Source organism: Lepisosteus oculatus, chromosome 3 (assembly GCF_040954835.1).
Source record: "Lepisosteus oculatus isolate fLepOcu1 chromosome 3, fLepOcu1.hap2, whole genome shotgun sequence".
Lineage (NCBI taxonomy): Eukaryota > Metazoa > Chordata > Actinopteri > Semionotiformes > Lepisosteidae > Lepisosteus > Lepisosteus oculatus.
The window spans coordinates 4,150,674-4,171,732 of NC_090698.1; positions in this window are offsets into that span (position 1 = coordinate 4,150,674).

Here is a 21,059-nt window from a genome sequence, read left to right on the forward strand (position 1 = left end):
AAAAAGTGAACAACTGGGTGAAACTCTCAGATGACCAAACAGTCTGCTCCACAGCTGCAGAACCCGAATGGAAAACAGAGCAGAACTACCCACGCCCTTAAAACAGGCGGAGATCCACAGCCGGACCACAGCTCATAAAGGCACATCGCTTCCAGACACAGAATATTAATATCTGAACTTTCCCAAGGCGGCGTTTGATATTTCACTGCCGCAAAAAAAAATAGCTGCCCGATGATTAGCTGACGCTGTAGAACACGGCTGAAGCCTCCAAGTCCCAAAACTTGCTTTCTAAAGTGGGAACCGATGTTGAAATGGAGCTGCTCGTTTGAATGTTTGCTTAATTAACATTTTAGTTCACGTTGCACAGCTGTACTCACTCAACGTTAAAGGGCACCTAAAACATTCCTCTCATATGAAATGCAAAGTGCTTACCTGGTAGTAGGCTTTTGCATAATGCTCATTTTAGCTCAGACCCACCCACGTTAATGATTCTGCAGGTTGTGCTCCATGTCGGTGTTTACCTGTAAAATAATTAAAAAAAACAAAACAGTCCCAGACAGAACCTACCAGCCTTAAACTGCCTAGTGTTTAAATTTCTCTGTGGCCATTCGCTGTCGTGAGGTCTACTGTCTTGATCAACGTTGTTTTAAACGGTCAAGTTTCCCCTCAACTGCACACACAGTTGACAAGCTACAAAAATATATAAAACCAAAGCATTCTTTCCTTAATCGAAAATCATTTTAACAGCTTGAATGCTCCAGTATAAACTTTATAAAAGAAAACGATATTTCTTCTGTCATAATGGCTCACCAGCTTATAAACACACAATGAAGTGACTGAGGCTTGAGCGACTGCATCAGTAAACATGCTCACTCAGACATCAGGCTGAGCTGTGACCGGGAGCCCCCTAGTGGCCACACAGGTGAAGTGCTGCTGGGGAAGAGTAGGCCCTGGTCTCACAGGGGCCTCCCGCCTTTCCACAAAACAGTCAATCCTGTGGCTCAGCAGGGGTCTGTATTCATGTGGCGGCACTAACGCTCCTGTAGGCGCCATGAGGTCCGCAGTTTGTCAAATGACAAATGGCTCTGACATGTGGGAACATCAGAGGAGCGTATCTGCTCCTGGTCCTCATTGTCCTCACATGGATGCAGGGGCTGTATCTGCAGAACTGAGCTCTAGAAAACTGACCACTCCAACTTGGGTGTGCATATTATACAACATCAGTGTGTCACGGAAAAGTCTTCTGACAGCGACAGCATGACACACGATCGCTGGAATATTACCAAACCTCGACATCATGACACACAAGGGTAAACGAGTCCCTCTCTGTGCTGCAGAGAGCAGTAAAATGGAAATGATTCTTCTGCTGTGTGACTAACGCATCCACCTTGCGTCTGGGCAGAGGCAACATTGACAGTGACCTGTTTCTGGACTGAACACATCTACACATCTACTGCTACATCTGTTCTCTTTCTTTTCCTGTTTACAACCGTTTATATTTATATTCATATGTGTGATACGATTTTTCTGTGTACTGTTCTGTTCTAGTTCTAGTTTGTTCTTTGTGTGTCCGGACTGTGAGAAACTCTTTTAGTGCACCCCTCACTGTACTGATTGTATTGTATGTATTGTACTATTATTATTATTATTGTATCATTTCGTTACACTGTGGCTGTGTTGTCTGTGCCAGGCTGCTGTTGCACTGCAATTTCCCTCACGGGATCAATAAAGTATCTATCTAAGCTAGAGGGGGTCCGTGTTAAAACCTGCCAAGGAAGAATCTGAACTGAATATGAATAGTTAACTGAGCTGAAGTGTTTTTTTTAATGGTTAGGGGAAAAAATGATTAATTTTTGGACTCTGAAACTATTAGGGATACTGTTTAATGACAAACTATTACACAAAATCCTTATCTTTCTTTGTCCTCCACTAGCCAAACATTCATGACTGGAAGCTGTTTGACTGTAATTAGTTAGAGATGTAGGTTTAATATTTCAAATTAGCTCATAACTTGTGTTTAATTATTTAGGGAAGTAAATGAATGTCTTCTAGATGCAACTGCTGTAATGGCCTGCTTTCACAACAGTAGCCATGCTGGCTAAATGCCCTGTGCACTGCAACCACCTCCCACAGATCAGCGAAGGAGGGGTGCTGTGAACTGTATCTGTGATGTAAAGCCTGATTTTTGAGGCAACTGGCTCACGTTGTTTTCTGCCAGAGCGTCATGAAGCATGTATCCAAGAAAACTGGAGGCCTAATTGTGCGTGTGTAGACACCAGCCCAGGAAAAGAAGGCGTTTATCAAAAGCCAACAGGAGGAGATCAGACCTGAGTTCTGTACAGAGCTAAGGCATCAACAAAGATGAGTGCAATAACATGGCCAGAAATAAAACAGACTGTCAATGAGTGCTGCGGAAAAGAAAATGAAAAAAATCCTGCAAAAATTTCAGTGGTACCTTACTGGCCCACTCAGTAACTGACTTACTGCTGGAAGATGTCTTAACACAAAAGAATAAAACAAACGTATATCGTCCCCACAGAATTCTGGCACTCAATAAACAGTAAATCAGGAGGGAAATAAATGTATTGTGAAGGTACACAGACATTTCTTACTGAATATACAGTAATTCCCCAAGGCTAAGATAAATGAGATGTTTTGGTCACTTAGTAGTGCTCTGAAGAGAGCAAACATTTAACTTTCATGTCATCCACTGGAAGACAATTCACTGACACGGACAGTAGCTATCAAAAGTATTTACCCTAACTGTATTTAACTCTATAATGTCGAAGTGAAAATAAATTCTATATATTTGGTAGAGATACAGTACCTTTTGCAGAAATTACAAATTACTTTTTTGGATAAATCTCTATTTACTATTTTATTATAGTTTCTATTTATTCATACTACTCATTATTAACACAATTTGTTCCTCTCCTGAAGATACATACATTTATTCTTCAGAATAAAGATGTTAAACTTATCTATAAAAGAACACAAAACTAAAAAAGCTGAGACTTCAATATATTTTGTCAGTAGTTTGTAACAGAACTTGTTTCTACATAAAGAAGGAATGACAGATTGACCGTAGTAGAACAATGCCAAAAGTATAAGACTTGTGCACATCATACAAATTTATAATGGGCATGAAGACAGTGGAGGCAAACAAATGACCCTACTGAGCTGTCAAGGATGTCAGAAAGGACAAACCACGGAATGGCAGGAGAGCATGAAAGAGCCTATGCGTAGCAGCGAGACGGGGGTTAGCCCGGGCTCAGCTGTTCAGGGAATGCCGTATAGAAACCTGTGCCCTGGAGGCAAACACTGGAGGCAAAGGTAGCGGACGTGGGGCGACCTGGTGCTAGGCGGGGTTCAGGACATCCGAACGTCAATGCTGAGCCAGTAGCAGAGCAGAAGCAGGAAATAAATAGGCTACACAACAAAACACACCAGAGAGACAAGAATAATCACAGGGAACTAGGAACAGGAGGAAAGTAGAGCGCCCTCTAGGTGTACATGGCATGACATGGGCTCAAGATGGAGACTTACTGCTCCCGATTAATTAACAGTTCAATCAAGATCCAGGCTTATGAAACAACAATCTACAGGTGACTGGACAAAAAAGAGGGGTATTAGATACTGATGTGTTGCTTTGTTCTGCATTAGAATTTTTTCCTGTCCCCAAATGGTCATTTTCTAACACATGACTGATGCCTCACGTATAAAAGTAATACTGAAAAATATCTGGTTCAATCATCTTCATACTGTAGCTAGCTGGTGGTGTTTAGTAATCAACATTACAGGAAAGATACTGCTGCTCTGGAATCAGTCCAGAGAAGAGCAAGGAGATGGATTCCTGGGATAAAAGGAACGTCCAACCTGCTAGGCTAACAGAACGTAATCCTGAGGAGAAGATTACAGGTGGGTCTGATTCAAGCATTCAAAATCCTCAAAGGTACTGTACTGCGAAAGTCAACTCAGTGGGCTTCTACACAATCAACAGTATGACATGAACAGTAGACGCGAGTGGAAACGACAGGAAACCGCAAAGGAGGTACTTCTTTACACAAAGGATTGTGGGAGTCTGGAACAATGTTTATGAAGATGACACCCTAGCTTCTTTCAAGAAATTTCCAGAAGAGGTCCTCAGCTCAATTATCTACTATCAACATACCGTACAAGCTAAATTGGCCTCCTCTCATTTGTAACCTCTATATTCTTGTACCTTTTCACTTTGGGGCATTTAGGTCTGATTCTTCAAGACATGTGAACCACATATGGTGTCAGCTACTGTATACTGCAGGCACAGCTGCCGGAAAGTTACCTACGGCAAGTCAATGACTCAGCAGATCTCATTAAAAGAACATGGCATGAGGCAGCTTAGGATCTTGTTCAGGGTGTCAGAGGTATGTAAGGGGCAGAGCCAGGGGCTTGAACAGGGAAACCATCTGGTATGTAGGCCTTGCTCTTAGCTAACAGGCTGACTACCTAGCCTCGAGCTTACTGCTAGCTTATAAATGCTTGTCTGTGAAGTGAAAGCTAGTGCTGAAATTAAATTAGGATGGGGAGTGCAAGGGGGCTTGCTTGTAGTTTGAGCCGAACTTTGTGATTCATGCACAGATCACAAATTTGTATCTGGGGGTCATCACTGGCATTCTGTGACTGGGGTTCTCCAAGCAACCACGCACAATAGTGTCGATATCCCCAGGTGTAGGGGTGGGATGAAACCATGGCTGTTTTAATTGGTAAGGACTTCATATCATGCCATGTTGTAAATACCTTAGTACCTGAACTGCAGGAGCAAGCTGGTTTTCATGAGGCCTCAGCCGAATACTGTAGAGGGGGTTCCTTGCAGACAGCGGCTTGAGCCCACAGCAACCCCTATCATGTTCCCATGAATAATCCGTAACTGATGAGGCAAGTAATAATAATGGCCTGAACAGCAGTGTAATTAAACTTATCGCAGCAACTCCCCCAGGTAGCTCAGCAGTCTATGAATATGCACAGTCACTGTCTAATAAGCCCACAAGCTCCAGCCCCAATCTTTCCACGCTGATGAAAGCACTGAAGGATGTACTTCACTCTGTACAGGGAAGAGTCTGCAGGTGCACACTGGAGGCAAGCGAACGACGAGATGCTCCCGCACAATTCCAGTTGATTTCTCCGAGGAGGGCTCGCAGGTATTCTGGGGTGTCTTCTTCGCACGTACAACACAACAGAGGAAGCGCACTGGTAATCCATCACAGCCAGGCTTCCCTCCTGCAACACCCCCACGCGTCAGCGCGGAACGAACTGCAGTCCGCTGCACCCCTGAAGACACCAAATGTAAAAAAACGTGCAAAGAACTCCAATACGCGGCTGAGCAGTACCTTTAAGAGCCTGACAAGGCATCAGGCAACTGTCCACAAGGGAAGCTGGCAACCACCACCCACGAAAACTCGCTTGTTGGATTTCCGCCACCAGCATGAGTGTTACGTTGCCGAACCTTCGCTAACTGACCCGGTTCACACGGCACAGATATTTCTGACGCGACGCCATCCGAAACCTCTCAGAAACCTTCACTGTGCTGTCAGACCCAAGAGGAAACAAAAATGACGAGAGCCCATCATGCTGTCATTCTTTCAGCATCCAGGGAAGAACAGAATTTTGCTGTTGTACTCAAGGTTGAACCGGTGAAAGCATCATCTGTCTCAGGAAGGTGCAGAAAGAAGTTCTCCAGGAACCTTGGAACTATTGTATCTATAACATTCTGAAACTGTTTTTTAACAGTTTGTACCAACATTTTGTACTTTACCAAAATGATCCTGAAACTAGGATCGCACTTTCCCCCTTCTCTCAACAACAGGCTCGTTTCCTTCTAATCCTCTCTATTCGTTGGCAGGTTTTGACTTCAAACTTCTCTTCATCTCTCTTGACTTCACTCCATCTGAGTGTCGATACTGCTTCTCTCATGCTCTCCACTCCTGGCTTCTGTTCTCCCATGTTTTATGAACTGCCTGTTTTCCTCTTTTCCTCTCTCCCTCACGCTCTTTTCAGCGTGGGATAAACCTGTACCTGTTCCCGTGCAGCCTATGCATGCTCACACAGCTCCCTACTGCCTACTAATGATTGTAATTTCACCCTCTTCTAAAACATTTCTTTGTCTTGGGATCAACAGCTTCTGTAAAAAGCAGAAATCCTTATTGATGACCCCAGGTAGACAGTTAATTTTCTACAAAATGTATGTACAGAATATCTTTTCATTTCCTTCACGAACTGGCAGAATGGGGCTTTCTTTCACTATAATGGGCTTTCATCTTCGGCCAACTATGCTCCCTTGCCAAAGTAATGCCATTAACCATCTGCCACGAACCTAACGACCATTATAAACATCTCTGTCCTAATTACACTGGATTTGACAACTGCTTAAAGATGCAGATCGATTACAAGTACCAGTCTGTTTCTGCCCAAAGATGAGACTACAACATGCTCTAGTCTCATTTTAGCAGAAGAATCTAATACGGGAAAAATGAATTTTACAACAGGCCTTTAAACACAGGATGTTTGTGTGTTTTTTGAACAGTCTCCTGCAATCAACATATGTCATATGATACTAACAGTATCTTATTATACTGTGAAGGTATTACTGTCACATATATTCTTTCCATAAAGATTTTCGATCATAATGTTTACCAGATACCATATATTTTTTACATTATTAAAATTATTATCCACAGTATGTAACCTGCAAAACAGAAAAGAATCTGATTAATTCAGCAGAATCAACATTTATCTTTATTGACATTTTCCTCATTTTCAATCCATCATGATGTTTCTGTATCAACAGCTCTTCGCTGGCAAAGCCATGCTTCATTTTCTAAGGCAACAACTAAAAACAATTATAAAGAGAGCGTCTCTCACGGCACGCTTTATTAGAGTAATAGGAAAGGATAGTGCCTGTGGGACGTAGTTGCAAATAAAGATAATTCATCACAAAATCAATAACAAATTACTGTGATAAATAGGAAAATGTCTTTTATTCCAAGAGGCCATGAATCCCCCCACCCGCACTGAGTTTCTTTCCAAGTGTAATTATTTATTGATGCTAAAATTGGTGCATAAATGATCAAGCTTTTGAAAACCCCTGTTACAAGACAGGTGATAAGGTTGGCGTGTTAAGTTTGATTTAAAGCATACTTATTTCTTGGCTCGATCTAAAGAGCGGCACGTATGCTTTGGATATCACACTCGCCACTGCCTAGTAGCAGGAACAGCGCAGGAAATGAGAAGAAACAGAAGGGAACCAAAAAAAAGGCTCCTGTCAGCGCCTGTAGCTCACAAAGTCTTAATCAAAAAAGCTGAATGTCAGGGCGCAAGAGGAAAGGTCACGCGTTAATCACAGGACGGTCCCCTTGACTCAGCTGGTAGTGCCAGATTTTTCATTTGCACTGACGCTGGTGCTTGAGAGGTGCCAGACCAACGTACGTGCGCGACACAGGCTTCGGCCCCTAGTCGGCCACCTCTTCACTCCCAGAATGACCTCAATACCGCCCAGGCCACCGAGACTTAGGACACAACCAGGGAAGAAAAGACCACTGAGACTATGAATCGTCAGGCTTTGTCAGACCAAGTGAGCTGCTTCTGTGTGGCTCTGTTGGTGCCGGCCTGCTTTCGAGGACTAATTATTCTGGACAGTTTGCGAGGCTCAGGCACTTTGGATCTGTGGTGATGAAGCCTTTTATCGAGTGGAATGAACAGGACAGGAGAACACTGGGAGGCCTCATGGCCTGTTATGTGCTCAGCTACTGCATTTACTTTGCTGGGCTATGATCACAGTCAGGGACTGTTCTTTGCTCTAAGTTAAAAAGGGCCAATAGTGGCTAATAGAGATTAGAGGTTGAAGGCAATATTTAAATATCACATTGAATATTTAGGTCAGTCCTGACACCAGCGTGAGTACATGGAATTTATAATAGTTGATAATAGTAACACTCCCCCACAGATCAGGGAATACTAAGTATAGCAACTTCACTGGCCTTCTTTAATTTTCCTGGAACAATTGGTAGTAAGAAATAGACGAGAGCTTTCAATGATTTATCACATAAATTCATAAACACAAAACATACAACGATGTAAACGACAAAATAATCGCATGACAGGAGTGAGGTTTTAGAATCCAACACGTAATAAGGGAAAGTAGATGGTTTTTCATAACACAACTACTCTTTCAGGAGAAAACCTGTCCAATACACTCGTGCAAAAAAGAGACAACCTTTGGACTTCAATTCAAAAAGCGCAAACAATTAAACATATGGCAGAAAAAAGGGCACTTAAATAGACCCACAGATATGACACATACATTAAGCATGAGTCCCTTAAGTGCTCAGTACCTGGTAGGTTTTGGTTTGAAAAATGTCTACGCAAAGGCCACACAATTATGTCAGCTGGTGAAGCTGGTGTGTTATTTCCAGAAGACAACGACGTGTACACAAGCAAACGTGAATAACAGGCAACACTGAAAGCCTATTATTTGTCAATGTATGAAATGTATTAAACATTCTTAGGTGAAAGTTCTCCATCAGGGTCATGTCTTCCAGATCGGTTACATATTCATTCATCTTAGTGGTTGGTAAGGTGAGTGAACTGAAGGGTGGGAGTGTGGGTCAGTGTTTGGGGATCTGGCCCTGTTACTGGAAGGCTACGTCAAATCCCAGGTGAGAGACTGCTGCTGTACACCTGAGGAAGGAACTTCATTGGAATTGCTACAGCAAAATACCCGGTTGTATCAATGGGTGCAAATGTAATTTAATTAGTAGTAATTACCTAAGCCACATTTACGATAAAGGGTGTGAATACTTACATATTTAACTCCATAGATGTACTGTGCGTTTCTGATGAAGAGCAATGGACAAATGTCCAGTTTAATCAAAATACCAAGATGTGTATTGGTGAGTTACAGATTTACTAGTTTTTGGATACAGTATTACAGTACAATACTGCAATAATCAATAATCAAAAGGATTGAAACTGAAAGGGTACACCCTGGTCAGGACACCAGTCGATCTCAGTGCCGACGCAGACGCTCACACAAATGCGTGCATACTCCTTCAAATACGTTTATACCAGGGCCAGCTTTCTGGACTTGAACCCAGAGCCCTAGGACTGCAAGGCAGCAATACTATGCTGCGCCTTAAGAGTACCCATTGTCCTTTGAAAACTTCATGAACAACCTGGTTTCACATTCACTTTGCCAACTTTTGCTTATGAATGCAATCGCTAGGCAGTGTTGCTTTGATAAATGGATAATTCCTTCTCAGTTCAGCCACATGTTGCTGAATTTAATGTTTTCTACTGCAGAGGCATAACGCAGTCACTCCTTAACTGAACGGAGGGCTTCTGGTGCAATTACAACTATTTAAAAATGAACCAACCCCGCCAGTATCGAAGAGGCATGCTTATTCCCCACGGATATATAAAAATGAACATCGCACATTATTTAAACACTGCAGGGGTCTGTCTCGGCTAAGCGAAGCTGGCATTGTGGCTTCGAAGGGCAGGAACGTCACATACAGTCAGCACTGGCTTGTCTTCACCTCTCTGCCCACAGCACAACGCCCACTATAGTAACATCTTCCCAGGCACCTCAGGCAAACCGTGCCCCCCTGCTCGACCCAACACAGCTCCAGGGCTAGCTGACTGCCACGCTTGCGTCACCCTCTCAGAGAAGGGGCGCACCAGGCGGGCATACTGTATTTAAAGCACAGATGACATTATCTGGCCTAAGGCGGATTCCATGGCGACGCCAAGAAAGAGAGCAAACGACACCCTGACGTCACTGTTTTGAACCTTGAAGAGTTATCTGTCTTCGGGCAAGCGGGCGCCCAAGGCACACGGAGGCAGAGGAGGGAGAGGGAAACTCTTGAAACCATGAGAACGATTGGAGAAGACTGTCCCGGAGGGCCTGCCCAGCGGATCGGACCTGGGCCCTTTCGTGACCCTCCTTAAGCGGAGATAAAAGCAACTAACATACTCCCCCACCCCCACCCCCACGCGGGAAAACCTAATGCGCTTTGAGCTGACAAAAACCATTAAGGTGAAAATGGAAGGTTGTGACGATGTTCCTAGACAAACACCTGCAAGGCTTTGTGCGATGGCAGGCCAAATAATTTACTCACTTATTTAGATTTTCTAAAAGCATAATCTACTCCTGCCGCAAAGCAGCTCAATCCCCCGCCAGCGACGCTGGGCCATTTGCCTGTCACCGGCAGAAGGGGTCAATTGCAGGTTGTGGTATTTATTATAGCTTAACGTGCTGTTAAATGTTCTTTACGAGGGAGGAAAAAAACATAGAATATTGCTTTGACATTTAAATCAAATCATGCCACTTACTGTAACGGGGACTAAATGCTCTCGATCGTTATGAGAAGGTGAAATGGTACCTATTTTTTTATGCGTAAAGTGCAGCCTGAAATGTTTCGAAAAAGTCCCTTCAAAAGGCTAGCAAATAAAGACAGCACTGCTGGTGTGATGGCAGCAACATCAGAGACCAATTTTACAGTCTCAGTTCATTTGGAAACTTTTATTTATTTTAATCCTTACTTTTGGAAGCAGACACTTTTGCAATTCTTACATTGCTATTTGCAAAAGGGGAGGGACTACCGGGTTATCAGTTCAGCAAAAAATATGGTGCACCTACTGCATCAGCTCCTAGCCCTCCTCCTTTAAGACTTACAACCAAGCAATATTCCCAACTACTTTAGAAAATTTTGAAAACACACTAATTTTCTTTGAAAACTCCTTTTTAACATCCGTTAAAAAGTAAATACAAGATTTAAGAACGGCTAAAACATTCATAATGTTGTGTTTTAAGTTAAGGCTGCTATTATTGGGATTTATTTTTGGAGAGCACACTGTCTTCTTGGGCTTGGAATCAATACAAACAGTAATGTCGACGGGTCTGATAAGGTGTACCTTTTGGTTAGTATTGCTTCTCTTTGTTAATTAACAAATACGCAGAGAACTCACATTGACATTCTGACAAAAAGGAACAGTTCTGAACCTTAAACTACAAAAAAATAAGAAATAAGATAATCTTATTAGCAATCCTTCTTTCAGACCAAGTAAGGGAAAATGGTCTCGTACCGGAGACACTGGGAGTGTGCAATGATCATTACGAAACATAGTTCTCCATACACAGTGCTCACGGCCAGCTGGGCACTCTCCTTGTGGAATTACGGGGTATTTACATGGTATTTGTCCGTGATAAACGGCCTCTTGGGCTAGACTACATTGACACATTACTGTTCATCTGCCCAACCCGCAAGCAATCAAACCCATTTCTGATGTCATGTCATGTCAGGGCCCTTCCAGGCTCTAACTGGAACGGGTTAATGGAGAAGAACCCTAGTGAACACTTGGATCAGGGTACGGAAATTAATTCTTTGTTACCTTTTGTCATACTGAATTCTCTACATTAACCTCACAGATGTCTGTTGGTCCTCAAATGAACTGTCTAGGTAGCCTTTAACCCTCCCTCAAGGCAAAAATAAAACCAGCAGACTAGGTGTCAGTCTGCTTTGTGCCAGAAACACTGTGTCACTCCCATGACACCATGCTAAGTACATAAATCGCTTGTAATCGGATTTAATATATAAAATATTTAATATATAATATAGCACAGTCTCAGAACAGCACAGTCTCAGAACATTACCGGAACTACCATAACTACAACAACCAGTTTATAAGTCATTAATGTCCTGCTAGGTAAGAAAGGACAGCTTTCTAGGTAAAAAGGACAGGTAAAATACACGTGACATCATAACAAGCATTATGTGCGCTGGCACAGAGCTCAGCCAGTGGCTCTGAAGCAGTTTTGTAACAGCCCAAAGCAGTAAGTGAAACCATATGCATCTTTTTCAATGAGCTCAATAGTTAAAATCCACTTCTATCACTGATAATGGTAATAAGATCCAGAGAAATAATTCCATGTCATTGAGGTTCATGTGGATAGGAGGTAACAGTATTATTGGTATCCAGAGTATTGTATTCCTATTGTCAATTATGATTAAAGAATAAGCAGAAAAGCTGAGGTACAATAGTGGAGTAGATGTAAACATGGCAATACATTTTTATACAATTAAAGCGGAGCTGTTTCTGAGTACACTCATCTCTTGCAGCCTTGTGAGGTGTTATGGTACAAGGTGACCTTCTGCAGCGCAGTCCAGGGAGAAACTCAACCTTGTGAGAAATATTAACAAGAAATGTTTTTATTTAGGGCATTATCTAGTCCTGCTAAGACTGATGTTTTTTTTAAGAAATGTGATTTTGTAGTGAAGTGGCCTTAATGGAATTGGTCACTGAGCGATTTTTGTTCATACTGAACAGCAAACGTAAAATTGGGAATTGATTATATTTAGTGGCGTGTAAGAATTATTGAACCTTTTTTAATTATAAGTTCTTTAAAAAAAGCAGCAAATGGACTGTGCATGCTGGTTTCATTAATTGTGTTTGGTCGGTCAAGGTTCCAATGGTGTTTGCTCAATTTCTGAGATTGCTACAGATTAATATTGCTGACAGCAGTCTCATAATTTGTCAAGACTAGCCGTTGACTTCAAATGGATTTAAGTTAATTCTATAAGAATTCAGGTGTAAAAACTAATTAGTGAAATAATCCAGATCTGACGCATTTATCAAATCTCACGCTCCTTAAATTCTCCGCTCAGTAAATATTCAATCAAACTCTCAGCAGCAGACTGTTCAGAAGTTCAGAAAGAAGCAGAGATTTTACATCGCTCTCTTGCTTACCAGGAAGAACAAAGCAATTGGCCCACAGAGCAGTATGTAAACTGGCAGTCATTACATTTATCAGCTCCCTGGAAGGAGCACATCAGCACAAACATGTGGGACAACACTCATGCGGCTATTCTGTTCCTTCTTTTGGGAAGCAGACACTCCTACTGTAAGAACAATATATACAACATAATATACACATACTGTATCCTGGAGAGCAATATTATACTGTAGGTCTCAAACTAGTGAGGGAAACCAGCCTTTCTGACCAAAAAGGAGTCTATTTATCAATATTTATGGAATTTTAGGAAGCCACTCCTCTCATTTTTTTTATTCCAGACCTCTAGTTACTGTGTGACTTAACAGTTCCTAGTGCATCTGTGCAATGCATATCTGCTGGTTAAGTGGCAGAAGTGTGCGCGTCTGGTTCGTCTCCCAGTGCATTAATCTACTACAATGTGTCGCCTGTATTACCATATGGATGAGGAAGCTGGGCCCGGAATAAGAAAGGGGCTCAGAAACTGCACACAGCCCAAGGGGGAAGGGGAAGAGTTGTGCTGAGAATAACAAGAAGAGACAGAACGAAAACAGAATTCAGAGGGCCACCAAGGATATGGGTTATCATTAGAAGAGAGAGGAGGCTGTAATGACAGTGGGCCAGACACGTAACAATGAGAATGGATCATCACTGGAGAAAGGAAAAAAACACACAGCATACCAAGAGACAAAAACGCATGACCAGCTCTGGTAAAAATGACCAGAGGAATTCAAAAAAGTTAACAGGAGAGAGGTGAATAAAGGCCAAAGAGAAGTTTCCGGATTGAAAGACGCTGAACATGATGATGACATTAAGTACCTAATTTTTCTAGATAGTCATTGGCCAATATGATGTTTCCCACATGACAAGATATAAAAATGGACAAATAAAAAGAAGGAAGCTCGTAGTGTCTCTAGCAAAGCTTGGGAAAGCTTGTCTTTATGGTCAACCATTTCATTTCAGGACATCACTGGAAATCCATGTATTAGCAGATAATGCCTGGGAACAACACACTTGCAGCACTGGGACAAGGCAAGCTTAAAAGAGAGGAGGGTTATGGTACAGGAAGGAGTGAGGAATCAGAGGAAGAGGAGAGCCAAGATCCAGAGCAGTGGAGTTGGGAATACAGAAAGCATGGATGAAGTGGAATCTTCCTGAAAAGATTAACTTGGACAGAACTGTGGAGGTTGGAGGCCCTTTGCATCTCTTTCTTGCTGCAGGCAATCTATGACACTCTCCCATTACCAACAAATCTGTGGGGCATGAAGGACGATCCACCATCGTGGATCCACCATCCGGGTACAGAGTAGCACTTTCCCAAGGGAGGTACAGATGGCACCATGACAAGGTCTTGATGACTCATTGCATTGTCAGTGAGGATGAGAAGTGGACAAGGTCAAGGGAAAATCAAGGATTCTATCCTGCATAGAGCACCATCGTGGCACATAAGAGTGGACCTTTGAGGACAGCTGCAGTTTCCAGAGGTTGCAGAGATATCCCTAAGGCCAGATGTGGTGATCATCCTCATTGAGCTGATGGGTGCCATGGGAGGAAGGTTGTGAGGAGGCCTTTGAGTGGAAAAGTGCCAAATACGAGAATCTGGTACAAGACTGCAGAGGGAATGGACGGTTGTTCCTGTTGGAGGCTGGATGCAGAGGATTCCCTGCATAATCAGTGTGGAGCATGCCGACAGCTGACTGGGAGGAACAGCTGGAAGTCGGGAGTGGCAGCGGAGAGAGCCTGATGTTGGCTCTGGAACAGAAGAAATGCCTGATGAAAGCTGGGTTCCATCTGATGACATTGATTCCTGGCTGACAGCAATAGCCAATACAACTATTGACTAAGCAGAGCATCAGTACATATATACAAGAAGCAAATAAAGAACTACTATGAGCAACAGCTCTAATACACACACAGGTTGTAAATATGACACGTTTATCAAAGTATTCTGAAACACTTAAGAAAACACAACTCTAAAATAAAGACTATTTCTAAACACAACTCTAAATACAAACAACATACCCCTTGATAAACAGAATGAGCAATAAAATCCAGGTATATGCAGATTTCAAAAACAATATCTTGAATTGTTCAATATCTTCTATAAACCCAAAAAGTTCAATATTTTATGTTTTTCATATCCTTGCAATAAGTATTTTGTGAAATCTCCTTTATTTAGCTGTGTTACTGCAAGGAGGCCTTCAAAATGTTTCTGAACATGTTTTTAATCTTCCAGACAAACAAGGTGGTAATAGTTTCAAGACACGGCTTCAAGCGGTCAATCTTGAAAACTCTGGAGGCATGCCTACATTTCCTTTGCCAAGTCAGCCTTTGATCAATGGTGATGAGCAATTGTGGAGGCTACAATATCACGCAAGAGCTAACCAGACTACTCCATCCCCTCTGCAGGTGTGGGCAGTGGTAGAAAATTACTCTTAGTTGGCAAATCTTCTGTAGATTTTCATAAACATCCTTCCATCACATCAACATGGCCGCAATGACAAAAGATCCATTATCATTCTCAAACCAAGGACTACTTTCTGGCTTAACTGCACAGTTTAACCTCTGTACAATTTCAATGGCCAATAAATTTTAATTTCAGATCGCTAACACTAATGTAACTGCATAGCATCTCATTTTGTGCATCAAGGACCCACTTGAAAGCTAATTTTCCTGTTCTGCAATAACTCCATTATAACGCGCTCTCCCTCTCTCACCTTCACCATCGAAAGCTCTCACTAGCGACAATACTTGGAAGTCTGCTTGTGAAATTTTGAAAGTACCTCCAGCCTTTGACTAGTTTCTATGTAAAGTACAGGGACACTTACACACGCTACTTTTAAAAGCAGTACTTTACTAACTACTGTACATCAAAAGACATGAGTATGTACAGTACAGGATAACGTTTCCTTTCTGAAACCGAATTGAAAATAATTATGGGTGGCATGACGTGGGGGCGTGCCCAGTGTGGAGGCGGAGCCCTCACAGAAGGGTGACGCCCTGCCTGTCCCGGCACACTGGACACCCCCCGAGGGGACGAGCAGGGCCGCCCCGGAAGGGGAAGTTTACTCCGACAGTCCCCAAGGGGATTGCATCCACATAAGGTGTTCTTTTTCTGCTCGATTTCTTCCCCTGTCCCGTCACGCACTTTCACCTGGGCAGGCACGCACACACTTCTTCACGCACTCAGTTCTTGTCTTGTTCTTGCCTTCCGCGCCCTGCTCACCAGATTGGACCCTGTGAAATAGGGTCAGTCCAGTCCGGTCACTGCTGTGCTAGCGGCTCTTTATTTCCCCAGGCTGGACCCCGTTAAGGGGGTAAGCCCAGCCTGGAGGTCACGAGGCACAGCGCTACACTTTCTTTTTGCTTTTTGTTTATTTTTCACCTCTTTTTGTGTTATTTTTGGTCCCTGCCAACCTCACACCAGTGCGTCCGTCTCCTCACCCGGGGCGCTGACTTTTTAGAGGTGCTCGCCACGGCGCCTCTCGCTACACACATACTGTATACTATATGATACAGTTGACACTGATGCAAGTCATATGAAACACCTGCTCCAGTTTTTCATACATTTTGAGATTTAGATGTTTAGAGTATGCATTAGTAAAATATTAAAAAATGTTTAACCAATAAGAATTAATTTCTATTTATTTCTTGTTAATTAGATGTTGTGGACACTTTTAGAAAGTGGTCTAGCTTTGCTCACACTTAAACTTTCCTTCACCATGAGAGGATGAGGATTAAATTGCAGGGCTGTGCTGTGCTCATCACTGACTTCAAACCAATTTTCCTCAGGCTGCACCCTGTCTCCCTGTCATTGGAGATCAAGCCGCCCACACGTTTGATTTTACTATTGCTTGAAAAAGTGTTTGACTTCACAGATGTACCTGTTTCTCAGGCAGAGTGCTATTGAATTTCTCTGCCCCTCAACCTTCGGACTCTTATCCAAAGCAGACCTACTGCTGTGAGGCAGGTGGCTTATTTAAGATCAGGAAAAATATTTCTCACATGGCCTTTGTGGATTTCATGGCATTCATTCTCCCATAGTTATTGACCTGTATGGCTTACCCACCAAAAACTGTTCAAAACCAGTCTTCTCGACTTAATGACATGCTCTAGCTATATTGGGCTTTCTCTGTATGAAAAACACTCTCATTGCACTTCTGCTTTCGTTAAGGCATTCCAATATTATTGTAATATCTATCTTACAGCAATGCTATTAAATAGCATTTAAAATTTTAAAAAATAATAATTGAAGAAGGACTAGTTTTTTATTACTGTATATACCTACTGAATTGACAGCTGCACTGTAACAACTCTCCAGCAGGCTTTGGTTTTGGAATTGATTGAGACACGTTGACACACTCCTCCAATATTCCCCCCCACAGTGAGTCGTAACACACTGTGAGCCCCACAATACTCTACAAGAGAGCTAGTGCACAGTGAGGGTGGTGAGTTCCATCAGCGTCAGTTCAGAGGTTATTCACTAATTTGTTAAGTATAACACATACAGCTTAACTACACATTTTTCCTGAATACCTCTTCCGAGCATTTAGGACACAGTGCAGGATGAGACATAAGAATTAGTATCTTTAATTCCCTAGAACATCTTGCCTAGCAGTATGAAAGGATGAATGAGTGTACAACAGAATCTGAAGAGATACAGTACAAAGCCACTTGCAAATAAGCATAGTTTATGAAACAACTAATATACAGTTGACTTACTACTGTAATGACTGCACAATACTGGCAAGTTAATTTATTTATTTCATTCTCATTCACATCTGCAAAACATGCTTCAGATTTACGGACAGAAGGGGATGCCAAATGATTTTATTCGGGATGGTTTGCTTCAGATTTTTGCTTGCTGAAGCAACACTACCTGCCTTAAGACTGGACATTAAATAAAGACCGACGAAGCTGATAAATCAATGTGTCCCAAAAGAAAACACAAAAAAGCAACAACAAAAAAAAGAAGAACACCAATGGTTATATTTGCTGTTTGGCTGAAAAACTTCCAGTTTCTGTGAACACCTGATTTGAATATAAGCATGGCACTATAACATTCCAGTCACTCCCCACTCTTTACCGTACAGTGTTTTGCAAGCAGAGCAAACAGAAACACAGAGTTTACCTTTAATTTTCCTAATGATTACTCTTCCCCTGCCAAACCTATAATCATCAGACAAGTTCCACATGGCAGTTCATTCCTGGCAGCCGTGTGTTTCCACTACACCTGTCTCCGCAGCAATTATCGCTGTAGCCTGATTCTGCACAGCTGTGTGGAGAGAGCAAGCCAGTCCTATCAGCTGCACCCTTGTTATGGCAAGAGTCACTGGCAGAACACTAAGTTAGAAACAAAGAGACACTGTTAATAAATAGCAGAGTCCTGTGAGGAGACATCCCATTCTGATCATTCTAGAACAAAAAAGGCAAAAGGTGACCTTACTCTGTGATTCCGAATCCTCCTTTCAGACCACTGCAATATTCTTTCTACAGGCGACGAGAGTTAGTCTGCTTTCTGACCGCTTAAGTTGAAGAGTAATTAGCACTTTAATTTTACCTGTAAGACAGTTGAGTGCAAATTCTGTGTAAAAAGGTGACCTGGAGACGCTGGGTATACAGTTTACTGGGGTGATCTGAGTGAGGTACTTTGCTGAGGGGCTAAACAGCCAGTGTCCCACCTGGGATTTCAAGTCACTAGACTCCAGACTGCATTCATCACCTTTCCTAAGCATAGCTGCCTTCTTTTAAAGCTCCCATGAAGATTGTTATTAAACAAGGTTTTCCCAACTCGGGTCATCTGATGGACAGTCCTACAGGACAATTCTAAAACAAGGTTTCATTTATGTAATGAGGATTACATAATTGTGGAATAATAACAAAGAGCTTACCTTTAGTAAAATACAACCTTTAACTTTGCCCCAACTAATAAAAATGCCAGGTGGAGGACACACCTTTTCCTAACATATTTTGCATCTCTCCCTTTTCTCCATCCTTTCTCTGTATCGTAATGATCAAGCTGTCCATCCCACAGTCAAGCGGAGACAAGCCACTCCTGCATTTCAAACTGTAGACCCACTAGACTACTTTGTATTAGGATGCACAGCTATTGCATTAGCCCACAGAGTGTTGTATTTAATGGTGTATATAATGACACAATAGGGCTCAATTATTAGATAATAATGGAAGGGAATTCTGGAAGACAGAAAAGACTGTAGGGCGTGTGACCTCGCATGCAAAAAATTCCCAGCATTGCCACAGATCAGAACAGGCTTTCCTACTGTAAAGCAATCTGTATGAGATTTACCCGTCCTTTTTTCTCCAGAGGTTGGATGGGAAGCTGGAGGGGGTGGGGTGGGGAGAGAGTAGGCTCAGTCAAAATTGATAAAGTTGTGCTGTATGCCTCTGCAGACAGGGAAATTGTGCTGCACCCTCTATCAAATTATCTGCTCCATACACGTGCTTCCAGGGAAGCCTCCAGCAGCCACGAACGAAACCTTATCCACATTTCCTTGAGTCCGTAAGGATGCACTATCAGAACTGCGTGCAGTTTATAATACGCGTATCACAGCTTTGAGCGACAGCCCCCCAGAACGGCATAAGGTAATGATGTGAGTGCTGAATCGGATCACAAGCCGTGTGATAATCTATTTACTGGTTCTGGTGAGAGAATATTTCAGAAGTAATTATTTGATCGCAATTAAAATAAGTAAACCGGAATCGTTGAGCCCAACACCAAATCAAATTACTTTCACCGCGCTGCAAGAGAATTTTTTTTTAAAAAGCTGCCTCACATCAGCTTGTAATTACATTGCCAAGCACTGCAAGGCAGACTTAATTATTTCAGAACATTACGGAACAAATGAGCCAACCTTTTGTTCTCTTCTGATTATACATATAAAAATAGATATCCTTGTTGGTCTGAGAGCTGGCCTGCTGCTGAGGGGCTGACTCTTGTCAAACTCTGAGTTGCTGCATCTTCTTTGCTCCCTGTGAACATGTGGCCTGAAGTGATTTCTGACATTCTCTGTAAGGAATAAACCTCTTTCCTGCCACTTTTGGAAACAGATTTCTCAAGTGAGGGAAAGGCCTGCCTTCTATGACTCCTATGGCTTCTAGACACACCTGCTGAAAGTGCACATGGACTCACGTCAGAATGATTTAGGGACACTTCAATGTTACCACTAAATGTGAACTTTTACACTGCTGGTTTGCAGATGCTTGGTTCCAGTGTGCAAAGTTTAAGTTCTTTTTTGTGTGTGCCTTTTTTATAAAGGGATAGCATTTTCCGTAAATGAAAAGCTAACCAACATTTGACTTTACATTAGAGTGTTAAGTGAAATAAAAATGAACGCATGAAGATGGCAAAGCTTAGATTTGACCCCTATTCTTGTGGCAACCAAAATGATGAAGTAATGAACCATACTAATATATTGTACTCATTGTTTGGTCTTTGCAAACAACCTCGCTGCACAGCTTGGTTCTAGAGAATAAGCAACCTCAAAGGAAATGCTTATTTTAGTTCTGAACTAAAAATGTGATGACAAAAAGACGTAATTTTTTGTCGTGCTAAGCAAGCAAAGTTTTCTGCTTAAGAGGGTGAAAAAACCCCATTAGAAGGTTTATAAGTTGTGTCACAGGCATCTGACCTACAAACCACGTTGCTCATCAGGTGCTTTGAATTCAGGATGGATCTGAGTCTGATGTTCTCACACTGTGCTGTAGAGCTTGGCAGCTTCATCACTTTACCGTACCTGAATAAATAAAACTACAAGCGAGAAACAACTCGACAGAAATAAAACATTTTAAAAGTTGACTTTTTTCTTCAATTCTACCCTGAAAAATAAAAAAATCAACAAAAAACAGCAAGACTCGCTATATCAAATCAAAACAGGTACCTACCTGTATAAAGGGATCAAATGAAAAGGAGAGAATGGGGAAGTTTGTATAAACAGCTCAACATCAAAAGACTATCGGCTAAACAGCAGGGGATCTTGTCAAAGTGCTTTCTTTTTCAACGTTTCTGAAGCAAAGGTTCAATATTACACATTAATTGAAAATTAAGAATTTGCATTTAACTAGTGTATTTCCAAAGCTGCTACTAGCAACTTACTTAGAAATACCACAGACCATTAAAATAAGACTGAAAACATCTTTGAGGTCATATAAAAATCTTGCTATATTCAAATGAGTACCCCCGACCCCAAGAATATGGGAATTATCAATTTTTCTCTCAGTGCTTCCACGCCCATGATAC